Below are 12440 nucleotides of genomic sequence, written 5' to 3'. Positions count from 1 at the left end.
AGAATTTTATTACATTTTAAATGAAAAATAAAATTAATTTATATAAAATATTTTATTTGAGATTTAATTTCTAAAATTTTATTAAAAATATGTGATAACAATTTTTTCTATTAACATTAATGTATTTAAATAATTAAAATTATTAATAATTTATCTTATCAAATTAATTTTAATTCATAAAATATCATTAATAAAATTCGAAAGTTCAATTTATATAAAATATTTTATTTGAGATTTAGGTTCAAATCCATGTTGCATTATTATTTCTAACACTAAAAGGTTCAAAAGTTTAGAATTTTATTACATTTTAAATGAAAAATAAAATTAATTTATATAAAATATTTTATTTGATATTTAATTTCTAAAATTTTATTAAAAATATGTGACAACAATTTTTTCTATTAACATTAATGTATTTAAATAATTAAAATTATTAATAATTTATCTTATCAAATTAATTTTAATTCATAAAATATCATTAATAAAATTCGAAAGTTCAATTTATATAAAATATTTTATTTGAGATTTAGGTTCAAATCCATGTTGCATTATTATTTCTAACACTAAAAGGTTCAAAAGTCTAGAATTTTATTATGTTTTAAATGAAAAATAAAATTAATTTATATAAAATATTTTATTTGATATTTAATTTCTAAAATTTTATTAAAAATATGTGATAACAATTTTTTTCTATTAACATTAATGTATTTAAATAATTAAAATTATTAATAATTTATCTTATCAAATTAATTTTAATTCATAAAATATCGGTAATAAAATTCGAAATTTCAATTTATATAAAATATTTTATTTGAGATTTAAGTTCAAATCCATGTTGCATTATTATTTCTAACACTCAAAAGTCTAGAATTTTATTATATTTTAAATGAAAAATAAAATTAATTTATATAAAATATTTTATTTGATATTTAATTTCTAAAATTTTATTAAAAATGTGTGATAACAATTTTTTCTATTAACATTAATGTATTTAAATAATTAAAATCATTAATAATTTATCTTATCAAATTAATTTTAATTCATAAAATATCGGTAATAAAATTCAAAAGTTCAATTTATATAAAATATTTTATTTGAGATTTAGGTTCAAATCCATGTTGCATTATTATTTATAACACTCAAAAGTCTAGAATTTTATTATATTTTAAATGAAAAATAAAATTAATTTATATAAAATATTTTATTTGATATTTAATTTCTAAAATTTTATTAAAAATATGTGACAACATTTTTTTCTATTAACATTAATGTATTTAAATAATTAAAATTATTAATAATTTATCTTATCAAATTAATTTTAATTCATAAAATATCGGTAATAAAATTCGAAAGTTCAATGGTAAAGATTTAATCAAAATATAAATGGATAATTACTAATGGTAATGATTTAATCAAAATATAAATGGATAATTACTAATTATTTATATACAATGAGAAATTCCTAAAAGGCCCTGTTTTAACTACCTCTCACAGTCGAGGCCTGGAGCGTCAAGAAGCCCTTTTCTCTCTCTAGACCAAGAATCCCTAAAAAGGTTCCAGCTCCAGTTTACTCTGCCACTCTCAATCCTCGCAGGTACTAATCTAATCATGTTATCATTTTTTTTTAATACCCGTTTGATTCTCAACAAAATCCATCCCCCATTCGATTTTTTGGATCTATTTTAGGGGTCTTTTTGCTTTTGTGCCATTCGATTTAAATTTCCTGAACCCTAAATCCACGATTTTTTAGCCAGGTTGAAAAACACAACCTTTGCCTACAAATCATGACCAAATTACCAAATAGTATCTTTTGTTTTTTAAAAAAAAAATTGGACAGATTTTGTATCCTTGTGCGCGGCCTGGACCGGTAGGAAATATAGGGAAATTTCCCAAAAAAAAATCGGTAAAAATACCAAAATTTTACTGATATTTTTGAATCGGTCAAAATATCATGTTTGTGCGTGACCTGGACTGGTAGGAAATATCGGGAAATTTTCCAAAAAATCGGTAAAAATATTGTCTTTCTTAGAAATATCGCTGAAATTTTCGACATTTCAATCACTACCATATGACATAAGATGAGTGAAGTACCTGTTCTGGGAGAGTAGGTAGAGTTGCTTGCAGGGGGAGATTGGTTTCGGATCCGCCAAAGCCCGCCTGATTCTTTTCTTGCTGATTTCTCCTATCTCTGATTTCTCTTTCAAAATCCCCACTCAACTCACTCTCTCTGTAAATATTCATTTCACCCGAAAATTCCATCTCCACACCCTCAAATTTTTGAAGCTTAACTCTCTAAAATCCGGGAAAGTTGTAATGCCCATCAAACTAATAGCTCACCTCTCCGAAAATAGGCGTCAAGTGTAATACCCATCAGACAAATTTTTGTCTTTAGACAAGATTAAGTAAGATAGAAGCGGGAAATCAGGTGACCAGCAACCTGCTTTTATTTTTTTATATATTTTTAATTTTTTTTAAAATACATAAACCAATTGGACGGTCCGGATTCAACCATTTTCATCCAATGGTCAAAATTGTTTTTCTTCAAATTGATAAATAGTAGTTTTTTCAATTCATACTTTCATTTGTTCATGTACAGAGAATATATAGAGGGTAATCACCATTCTAAGAATAGGAAGGAATGATACAAGAAAAGAGTAATATAAAGAAATAACAACTAATATCCTAATATTTCAATATTCCTAATATCTCAATATTCTTAATATCTCAACTTTCCTAATATTTAAATATTCCTAATATCTCAACACTAAATAATATAAGGAAAGAATGATATACGGAAAGCATTCCTAATATCTCAACACTCCCCCTCAAGTTGGTGCATAGATGTCACACATGCCCAACTTGTCTAAAAATTTTGAGAACACTTGACTTGAGATAGCTTTGGTGAGGATATCAGCCAATTGATCTTCTGATCGAATCTTAGGCAATTCCACAATCTTATCATCCAATTTTTCCTTAATGAAGAATCTATCCACCTCGACATGCTTTGTACGATCATGTTGTACTGGATTATGAGCAATGTCACATGCGGCTTTATTGTCACAAAACAATCGGATTGGTTGTCTAGATAGGTAACCTAAATCCTGTAAGAGAAGTCTTAGCCATAATGCCTCACAAAGTCCTAGAGCCATACCTCTAAATTCTGCTTCTGCACTTGAACGAGCGACGACATTCTGTTTCTTACTTTTCCATGTCACAAGATTACCACCTACAAAGGTAAAGTAACCAGATGTAGATCGTCTATCATTCACTGCACCGGCCCAATCAGTATCAGTATATACTTCTATACTCTAATGATTAACATTTTTAGCGAACAAAATTCCCTTCCCAGGAGCATTCTTCAAATACCTCAAAATACGCATAACTGCATTCATATGTTGCTCTCCAGGATTATGCATGTATTGACTCACTACGCTCAATGCATAAGCAAGATCTGGTCTTGTATGAGCTAAGTACATTAATCTCCCCACAAGTCTCTAGTATCTTCCCTTATCGGTTGATACTTGATTAGACTCAACACACAATTTCAGACCTTCTTCTATTGGTGTATTAACAGGTTGACATCCTGACATTCCAGTCTCCTGTAAAAGATCTAAGGCATACTTTCTTTGAGACAGAAAAATTCCTTCACTTGATCGAGAAACTTCAATCCCAAGAAAGTATTTCAGAGGACCTAGATCTTTCATTTCGAATTCTCTAGATAGATAATTTTGCAGAACTTTTCTTTCTTCAGGATCATTTCCTGTAACTACCATGTCATCCACATATACGATGAGTGCGGTAATCTTACCATGTTGCTTTTTCAGGAACAAAGTATGATCTGAATTACTTTGACGATAGCCAAAAGCTCTCATTGACTTTGTGAACCTTCCAAACCATGCTCTCGGGGATTGCTTCAACCCATACAATGACTTCTTAAATTTGCACACCTTCTGACATTGCTTTTCTGACACCATGCATCCTAGTGGAAGATCCATATATACTTCTTCAGATAACTCGCCATGCAGAAAGGCATTTTTCACGTCGAACTGTTGTAATGGCCAATCTAGGTTTGCAGCTAAAGACAGTAATACTCGAACTGTGTTGATATTAGCTACAGGTGCAAATGTCTCTGTGTAGTCAATTCCATAAGTTTGAGTGTACCATTTTGCTACCAGTCTTGCTTTAAATCGTTCAATACTACCATCTGTCTTGTACTTCACAATATAGATCCAACGACACACAACTGGCTTCTTTCCTGGTGGACATTCTACGAGTTCCCATGTTTCATTCTTCTGCAATGATTTCATCTCTTCATTCATGGTTGTTTTCCACCTTGGATCAGCTAAGGCTTCCTACACACTATTAGGAATAGCTACAGTAGATAATTGATTTACAAATGACTTATTTGATTAAGACAAACGATGGTTAGACACATAGTTGCTCATGGGATATTTGATTTTGGTAGACAATTCAGGTTCATATGTGGGTTTAGGAATACCTCTATTATGACGGTGTGGTAACCATTTCATGAATGGATCAGGTTCCAAATTAAGAACACCTTCAACAGACGACAATTGGTTTGGTATTTCAGTGAAGACATCTTCGGACCCAAATTGTTGACCACTCATATCCAACTCACCCGCTTCTTGGTTCACTAGTTCAGATTGTCCAGATTCATTCTCCTTAGAGATATGATAATCATAATCGAGAGTCTGAATTTCCTTATGGTACTCCCCCTGAAGTTTAGACTCAGATGAAAAATACATCGAATCTTCATGAAACACCACATCCATTGTAATATACATTTGTCGAGTTGGAAGATGGTAACATCGATATCCCTTTTTGTGCAATGCATATCCAACAAACACATATTGCAATGCATGGGAAGTTAATTTGGTCCGTTGGTGTTTGTGTAGATGCACAAATGCCACACAACCAAAAACACGAGGAGGTAGATTTGGGACAGTTGGGGCAATTACGGCATTAGTAAGAGCTTGGAGAGGTGTTTGGAAGTTAATTGAGCTGGAAGGTACCCGATTGATCAAGTATGCGGTAGATGTGATTGCTTCTCCCCAATAAGATATCGGTGTTTTTGCTGCTATCAAGGAAGCACGAACAACCTCTAACAAGTGTCGATTTTTCCGTTCAGCGACTCTATTTTGCTGGGGTGTATTGGAACAAGTAGTCTGATGAATGATGTCATGTCCTTCCAAATACTTTTGAAGATCAGAACTTTGATATTCTCCACCATTATCACTACGCAGAACCCGAACCTTTGCATTGTATAGAGTTTCAATCATTTTATGAAAATTTTGAAACAACAAGTTCACTTCATCTTTGGTCTTCATCAAGCATAACCATGTCATTCTGGTACAATCATCAATAAAAGTAACAAACCAACGTGAGCCACTAAAAGTTGGGACTTTGGATGAGCCCCAAACATCAGAATGTATAACCATAAAAGGAAACGGACTTTTGTTCAAAATTAACGGAAACGAAACACGATGGTTTTTAGCCAATTCACAAATATCACAACGGAAACCAGAAATATCACTCTTTGCAAACAAATTAGGAAACAATTTTTTTAAATAACCAAAGGAAGCATGTCTCAGACGTCAATGCCACAACCAAATTTCAAACTTTTTCTTCTCTCCCTCAGATCCATCTGCCATCAAGGCTTGTTGCAACTTATTTGAATCCTTTGACTGCAAGTCCAAGTAATAGAGTTTTCCCCGTTTAATACCACAACCAATCATCTGTCTTGTTTGGATGTCCTTAATCACACAAAATTCAGGCCAAAAAATGACAATACAAGATAAGGCTGCGGTGATTTGAGAAACTGACAAAAGATTGTAATCTAAAGATGGAACAACTAAGACAGAATCCAAATTCAAAGTATCAGTAAGAGTTAAAGATCCTTCCCCAATGACTGGGGTTGTGTTACTATTGGCTGTGGAAACAATTTTTTGTGAGGAAGGTCTAAGAGGTGAAACCTGTCTAGAATCAAAAGTCATATGATCTGTAGCACCAGAATCAATTATCCATGCACTATTAATAACAGGTGTAAAAGTATTTAAAAACTTACCACCATGATCTGTAGCGGTTACCAATGCAGAGGCTTTCTCAGCAACATTAGTCTCTGTTTTTATTTCGGCAACAGTTGCAATCGAGGTTTTCTTGGAATCCTTCTTCCGTTGATCACGATTATTATCATTAATAACAAAGTGTTGATAGCCTAAACATGATCTAAAGGTCCATGGTTCAAACCCTCGGTTCCTCATTGTTTTCCTGGTCATACCAAGAGTCGTTGCTTTGAAATTGTGGGATATCCAGATTGGTGGGATCAATCTTATTGCAGTGAGTGCATTTGAAGGTTGACTTATTAACATTAGGGTTTGTCTTAGGATGGATGATCACTGTGGGACTACCATAGCGACAAAATATCCAGGATTTCAGTTCCATGGCTCTGATACCATCTTCAAATTGATAAATGGTAGTTTTTTCAATTCATACTTTCATTCGTTCATGTACAGAGAATATATAGAGGGTAATCATCATTCTAAGAATGAGAAGGAATGATACAAGGAAAGAATAATATAAAGAAATAACAATTAATATCCTAATATCTCAATATTCCTAATATCTCAATATTCTTAATATCTCAACTTTCCTAATATTTAAATATTCGTAATATCTCAACACTAAATAATATAAGGAAAGAATGATATACGTAAAGCATTCCTAATATCTCAACAGTTTTTTGGGTAGGTACCGAAGTGGTACTGTAGAATTTTCCCAATGAAGCATATACTTAATTCAATTCAACATTTTACGTTCATTGCTTTCTTTGTTCACTTTCCAAAAGGGTCCAAGCTTTTATTTATTTATTTATTATTATTATTATTGGTTTTATCTTCCTGTAGCCATTGGAGCCCTTTGAGTACAATTAGTATAATTTTCTGATAGATTCACAGGATTGAAGGACTACTGCTTAAATATTCTCCTTGAATAGATGATTGAAAAAATACATGTAAGCACTAAAGTACACCTCCTGCTGGTCGTGGATTTTTTTTAAATATCATTAAAAAATTAAATATTTAAAAAATAAATATAGAAATATGATATTTGTTGTAATTTGTATCATTTTTATATTAAACTCGTCTTTCAAAAGATAAATTTACCTTTTATATTAATAATCTCTTGAAAAGACAAACTTACTTTCCATCTTAAATTTTTTTTTTTTTTTTGTATTGAATTCATTTTTTGAAAGCTGAGTTGATTTTTTTTTTTTAATATGCTGAATTGGTTTTTTTTAAAATACGAATCTATTTGAAATTTGATAGTTTTAAATTTTTTTGGTACAATTTTTTAAAAAATTACCCTATTCTTGCAGAAAGCCTGCTATTAGACAAAGGACTCGGTGTAAAAAAATGATAAAAAGAAAAAAAGAAAAGCCAAATCTATTGAAATTTTGCACCAAGGAGAAGAACTAAAGACGACCCAGACCCGAATATGATTGTCACTAATGCACATCCTATTTTAGGCAACATCTTGGCCATGAAAGCCAATCTGGGTAGTCGATGGAGGACCATTGAGAGCAGAATCTGCACAAGGCCAACTGCTAAGCTCACATAGAAGAGGAACAGAAAGGCCTTGGAGAGAAGGGCATGGGCTTGGTTTGCAGGAGCGGTTATTGAAGGCCAGGGTTCTAAACTCACCAAGGGAGACAAGAGTAATCAATAGCCCAGCCTTCAAAGCCGCCTTTCGTTCTTCATCTTGGACTGGCAGCTGACGAGGTATGTGGGCTTCAGCAAATGATTGTTTAACCACTGCTCTTTATACCGTTCAAAGTTGGAAGGCCTACATTGGAGTTTTGGGTCAAAATGACCCATTTTAAAAATATATATATAACATCTAGCCACTTTTTGAAACTTATGTTCAAAGTAGCCTCTTTGGTGCCATGTATGCGTCATATCATTAATTTTTTTTTTCATCATTTTAGTTAAAGTCGTAGTTGGCAAATACGACTTCATATTTGAACTAAAACCGCAGTTGGCAATCGCGGCTTCATATTTGAACTGAAGCCGCAGTTGGCAACTGCGACTTCATTTTTTAACTAAAGCCGCAGTTGAATTTAAAATTTAATTTAAAATTATTAAATTAAAATTTATGATTGAAATTTAAAAAATATACTTAAATAATAAATTATTTATATTTAAATTTAAAATTTTAGTATTACTTCAACAAACATAAATTGATAAATAAAAGATATTATAAATGAATATTTTATTTATTAATAATCTTAAAATAATAAACTTATATAACATATACATAATATATAAAATTGTATAATTTAAGATATTTAATTTGTTGTTTTTTAAAATATTAATTTATTTCTTATTATGATAAATTTATCTTTATCGAAATAATAGTATACTTTTAAGCTGTAGTTGATAACTGAGATTTCAATTATAATTTTTTTTTACTTTCAAATTTAATTAAAAACTATTAAATTACAATTTAAAAAATATACTTAAATAATAAATTATTTATATTTAAACTTCAAAATCTAGTATTACCTCAACAAACATAAATTGATAAATAGAAGATATTATAAATGAATATTTTATTTATTAATAAATTAATAATCTTAAAATAATAATTTTATATAACATATAAATAATATATAAAATTGTATAATTTATTAATTTAAGATATTTAATTTTTTATTTTTTAAGATATTAATTTATTTGTATTATGATAAATTTATCTTTATCGAAATAATAGTATACTTTTAAGTCGTAGTTGATAACTGAGATTTCAATTATAATTTTTTTTTTACTTTCAAATTTAATTAAAAACTATTAAATTATAATTTATTATTGAAATTAAAAATATATATTTTAATAATAAATTATTTATATTTAAACTTAAGAATTTAGTATTAGTTCAATAAACATAAATTAATAAATAGAAGATATTATAAATGAATGTTTTATTTATTAATAAATTAATAATCTTAAAATAATAAACTTATATAACATGTAAATAATATATAAAATTTTATAATTTATTAATTTAAAATATTTAATTTGTTGTTTTTTAAAATATTAATTTATTTGTATTATGACAAATTTATCTTTATCGAAATAATAGTATATTCTTAAGCCGTAGTTGTCATATATATATATATATATATATTACAAAATTAGTTAATGAAATTAATTACAAAAAGTCTACTACAAAATGTAATTTTTAATAGTTTAATTAAAGTCACAAAAAATATTCACTAAATATTAATATAGTGGAAAATAAAAAACATATATAATCTCACATGGAACCTATGTGTAACTAGATTTTTAAATTTAAATATAAATAATTTATTATTTAAGTATACTTTTTAAATTTCAATCATAAATAGTAATTTAATACTTTTTAATTAAATTTTTAATTAAAAAAAATTAACTAAAGCAGCAATCGGCAACTGCGGCTTTAGTTCAAATATGAAGTCGCGATTGTCAATTGCGGCTTTAGTTCAAATATGAAGTCGCGGTTGCCAATTGCGGCTTTAGTTCAAATATGAAGCTGCATTTGCCAACTGCGACTTTAACTAAAATGATGAAAAAAATATATTTTTTAATGATATGGCGTCTACATGACACCAAAGAGGTCAAAGAGACCACTTTGAACATAAATTTCAAAAAATGGCTAGATGTTACATTTTTTTTAAAAATGGACCATTTTGACCCAAAACTCCCTACATTGTTATGATCAAAGCATATGGTTCAATTTGTTGCGTTTCTTTATGGCTTTGGTTAACTGGTCGGCCACCTCACCGACGATGCAAATTGCTTTTATTTTCGATCTGATAGTGTTTTTATTCAAAATGTTTTTAATAAAAATCCTTTATAACATGATTATTTTATAACATTATAATTTTTAATATTTAAAATTTTTTATCATTCAAATATTAAAAACGTTTTTTAAAATCACTCCAAAACATACTTTAAGTAATTTTTCAAAATTTTAAAATTAATTTTTAAATTTTATTAAATACCTAACTATTTTTTTAGAAATACTTTTTAAATTAAAAACGCTTCCTAAAATAAACATAAACACTGAACGGAATTTTAATCTAACCCACTAAAAACTTTAGTATATTATTTTTTTAATAAGTTGCTTATCATTCATTGATAATCCCTATGTCAACAACGCTATCCTTTGAAACACTTGGGGAAAAGCAATATGGATTAAAGAGCCAAAAAAAAGTGCTACAGAAAATATATGAGTATGCTCGAAAGTTAAGAACAAGAAAACCCGCCCCATGTGTTTATCTTTTTAATTCAATTTGATATATTAAATTTAAATATGAAATATTTTTAATACTTTTAATTATATATACATATATTTAAATTTTTATTATTATTTTTAATTATATATAATATAAGTTATATAATTATGATATTATCGATTCAATCCCAGTCTAATCACCAATTTTACCATAAAATTTGAGGGAAAATGTGAAGAAAATAAAATATGAATTCAAAATCAATAAATTATTTTTATTTGTTTTTTCGAACTCATTTCACATGGTTTCATATGTTATATAAAGATTAAATAATTTTAAAATATATAAAATTTAAAATTAATTTTAATTATATTTAATTTAAAAAGAAAATTATGATAAAATCATTTTTTTTAATATTTTTTTCTTAATATTTTCCGATAACCAAACATATTCAGAATCCTATTTGAAAAATGTTTGATTCATTTAGCTAAAATTGTAGAAATGCAAATAAAACGTAGAAAACTATTTTCCTCTAATAATCAAAATGATTTGTCTTATTTAATGAAGGGCTAAAAATTTAAGGGAGAATTATGTTTTGGGGTTAGATGAGCCCCCAAATTAACAAAAGGTCCATATAATTCTTCAAATTGAGCCCAAGACCCAATGAAAGTATGAAAATTGAGTTGAAGGATATTATCCTTTAGTATTTTCAAAAATGTCCTTGGCTGATTTTGAGAAAAAAAAATATTTAAAAAATATTTTTTATTTTATTTAATATTTTTATAAAATAATTTTATGTAATTTAATATTTTTTAAAAATACTTTTATTTAATTTAATGTTTTTGAAAAATAATTTTATTTAATTTAATATTTTTAAAAAATATTTAATTTATTTTTTTTTAAAATACTTTTATTTAATTTAATATTTTTGAAAAATAATTTTATTTAATTTAATATTTTTAAAAAATATTTAATATAATATTTTTTTAAATACTTTTATTTAATTTAATATTTTTGAAAAAAAAATATTTAATTTTATATTTTTGAAAACTACTTTTATTTAATTTAGTATTTTTGAAAAAAAAATTATTGAAAAAAATTTATTTAACTTAATTTTATAAAATATTTTATATATGTTTTTTAAGGGTATATTTGTCCATTACTATTTCATATCATTCAACTCAATTTGAAGAGTTATATGGACCTTTTGTTAATTTGGGCCCCTATCTACCCCCAAAACATAATTCTCCCAAAATTTAACCACAAAATTGTCCATATTATTACAAGAATCATGATTTAAAATTGGCATTAATTATCATGAAATTATTTTACTAATAACCAAATAATATTTTTGAACTATTCATTAAATTATCACCTTATTAGTAAATCTCATTAAAATTAAAATTTTCTACTAACTTTAATTCCTTTTCCTCATATGTATATTTTTTAAAATTATCATTAATAACCCACAATTAATTATTAAGAATTAATGCATGCTAATTAATAAATGACGTACGGTAGAATCTCATACCCCTTGGAGGTGATTTGAACCCATCTCTTTTGCCTGTCCAGACAAGCATCATAGACAGAGCCACACTCCGGTGCATCACACCCCACCTTAAGACCTTTCTCCAAATTCCGCCACCTCATCTAAAAATAAAACAACATATTTGCAAACCCTAGAACTGCCCGCGTGGATCCAAGTAAGGATAAGGGTGCATGGTTCTAAGGTGGGGGTGGTTACACTGGAACCTTCATGCCGTTTGGCAAACATCTGATGTGTATAAAAACGTGCGTCTAAGTTTTGTTCTCGACCTCTGTGTCGAGTGGTTTTCTTTGGCTTTCTCCTTCTGTGATCATCTCCAATGGCGGCTGCTGCTTCATCTGCTTCATCGCCCAAGACCTGTGGCCATTGCAAAGCCACCAACTTGGTGCAATCTAAGAATGGTTGGACCCTCAAGAGCGGCGAGTTTGCTTTGCTCTGCGAACCCTGTGGGTGAGTACTACTGCCTTTCTTTTCTTTTCTTGTGTGTGTGTTAAAGCGGGTCGATCTGCTTTCATTTTCGAAGGATTTTCTCGGTGGGTTTGATTGTTGGGAGGATTTTGGAGATGGATTTTGGTGAGGTTTCTGATTCATGCATGATGAGGATGA

This window comes from Vitis vinifera, chromosome 19 (assembly GCF_030704535.1).
Source record: "Vitis vinifera cultivar Pinot Noir 40024 chromosome 19, ASM3070453v1".
Classification (NCBI taxonomy): Eukaryota; Viridiplantae; Streptophyta; class Magnoliopsida; order Vitales; family Vitaceae; genus Vitis; species Vitis vinifera.
This window is presented reverse-complemented; position numbering follows the sequence as displayed.